At 41.8% G+C, this 2,575-nt stretch overlaps 2 pseudogenes; both read left to right on the forward strand.

The window, feature by feature from the left end:
- Window positions 1-1,281: 1,281 nt before the first annotated feature.
- On the forward strand, window positions 1,282-1,722 carry LOC149188294 (beta-D-xylosidase 4 pseudogene; annotated as a pseudogene).
- Window positions 1,723-1,742: 20 nt separating this feature from the next.
- LOC149188295 (putative lipoxygenase 5 pseudogene) lies at window positions 1,743-2,117 on the forward strand (annotated as a pseudogene).
- Window positions 2,118-2,575: the final 458 nt, after the last annotated feature.

Raw genomic sequence — 2,575 nt, forward strand, 5'->3', positions numbered from 1 at the left:
TTTCAGTGTTATGTTAATTCATGTCTAGTTTTTTGTTTAATTAACCGTTGTAGTTGTGTTTTGTCGTGTGCTCTAAGACTTTCATATGGTACCAGAGCAATGTATGCTCTAAGTCTCTCAATTGGTATCGGAGCCTAAGATATGAGCTATCATTTCCTGTATGTAAGGTTGAGCACACATGTTTGAGAGTTGTTGTTTCCAGTATGAAAGATTGAGTGTGAGAGCAGTCGCTTTTTGTACTAAACATTGCATGAACTTTATGTGTATTGTTTTCATCACTAGTGAGGAGGAACAAGTCATGTTTGTGGCTAGAGGGTTGGCATATGGCATCAACGAGTCTGTAGTTCCGAAGAGGTGTGAAACAGATGTATCTCATTCTTTAGAAATCTTGGTATAGTGTGAGGAAGGAGTCACCGAGGAGAGACCGGTTCGAACTCGTGTCGACATAAATGAGGTGGATGCAAGTGAGGTGATTGTTAAATGTTGTTGATATTGCAAAGTGATGCATGTGCCTAATTCTGCAAAGGAGGCATACCCTGAATTGAGTTGCACACCCCATGAGGGTTGTTTTGTTGGTGTACATGCACTTAGACTAGCTGTAGACTAGCTGTGTTGGTGTACATGCACCTAGATTAGCTCCAGTTAACTTATTGCTTGCATGCATGTGGCACATGTACACATTAGCATAAGATAAAGCACACTTAGCTTTAGTTAGCTTTAGTTATTGCATGCACAACTAAGCTTAACCTAGTTGCTTTCATGTATTTATTCTAAACCTCATATTGTAGAATTACTTTCATTATTTTCTCAATTCTTGCTCGCTTCCTTCCTTCTCTTGCAAGCTTGTTATTGTTTTGCAGATCTAGATCTATCTGTGTATCTCAAAATCTTACATGGTATCATAGCACAGGGATTTGTAATCAATGCACAAGAAATTTTATTTGCAGGTTCAGAAGATTGAAGCAACAACAAAGAATGGAGTCTAAATTGGAGTTTCCACAATCGACAATTCTCACTCCATATAATTATTTCAAATGGAAGCCAAAGATTCAACTTCATCTCAGAAGTAGAGGCTTATTTCGAATAACCATGGAAACGGAAGTTGAACCAACATCGGCAATGGAGAAAACAAGATATTTCAATCGCATGGACGAGGCCTTCAGCATCCTATGTTTATCTATTTCTCCGGAACTGCTATTTCATGTTGAATCATGTTCAAATCCAAATGAAGTATGGAGAATTTTGGAAGAATTGTTTGGAAAACAGGATGAAATGCTTAGAATGATAGACGATTCGATCGCAACCTATAGAAATCGTCGTGAAAGCTTTAGCTTAAAACCGAAGGACCCGCACGTCGCCAGCCTGTACGCCACCAACTACGTCCAAGGTCTCCAAGAAACTGACGGTGGTGACCCTAACCAGTTGGAGGTGGCGGCCTGCGGCAAACATTACACGGCCTATGACGTGGACAACTTACATGGGGTCGAGCGTTACACGTTCAATGCCATCGTGACGCAACAAGATCTGAAGGACACATACGACCTACCATTTAAGAGCTATGTGCTGGATGGCAATGTGGCCAGCGTGATGTGCTCCTACAATCAGTTCAACAGCGTCCCCACCTGCGCCGATAGAAATCTGCTCGCAGGCACCATCAGAGGCACTGTCTACGCACTGCAAACGTTGCATGCACGGGAAACGAGTCAATACCTCAGGTTGTAGCATCCAAAAGGCTTTTTATCATGGACTACTATGATCCATACATGCTCTATGCTGAGCGCATCAATAAGATTTCAGACGAGATTAAATCATATGCCAGTCGCACACTTTTCTTCCTCACAGACGATGGAGAGTTGAAGCCTGTCGCCATCGAATTGTGTTTGCCTCCCACTGCTGATGGCAAAGCTGTTAGAAGCGTCTACACTCCTGGTGAGGATGGAACAGAAGAAGGAACCTTATGGCAACTGGCAAGAGCTCATGCCCGTGTCAATGATTCCGGTTATCATCAACTGATCAGAGATTGGCTGAGAACTCACGCGGTTATGGAGCCTTTCATTATAGCTACTCACAGACAACTGAGCAGAAGTTTCGATTCCTGCGAGATCGACTCGGGGTGAAAGACATGACTGCCTAGTAGTTGTCTTTTCTCTATTTTTGCATTATATTTTGAGGGGGGGTTTTCTTCCCACTGGGTTTTCCCTCTTTCCTCCTTTTTATGCATTGTATATAGGTACCTAAAATGGCCGTGTTGCTGGGACCCATTCATTATTGCATCACACTCACCTAAGTTATGCTTAAGGGGGGGTGTTGGTGTACATGCACTTAGACTAGCTGTAGACTAGCTGTGTTGGTGTACGTGCACCTAGATTAGCTCCAGTTAACTTATTGCTTGCATGCATATGCATGTGGCACATGTACACATTAGCATAAGATAAAGCACACTTAGCTTTAGTTAGCTTTAGTTATTACATGCACAACTAAGCTTAACTTAGTTGTTTTTATGTATTTATTCTAAACCTCATATTGTATAATTACTTTCATTCTTTTCTCAATTCTTGCTCGCTTCCTTCCTTCT

The sequence above is a fragment of the Pinus tabuliformis genome, chromosome 3_1, assembly GCF_031772625.1.
Source record: "Pinus tabuliformis cultivar Carrire ecotype Pingquan chromosome 3_1, CPIR1, whole genome shotgun sequence".
NCBI lineage: Eukaryota > Viridiplantae > Streptophyta > Pinopsida > Pinales > Pinaceae > Pinus > Pinus tabuliformis.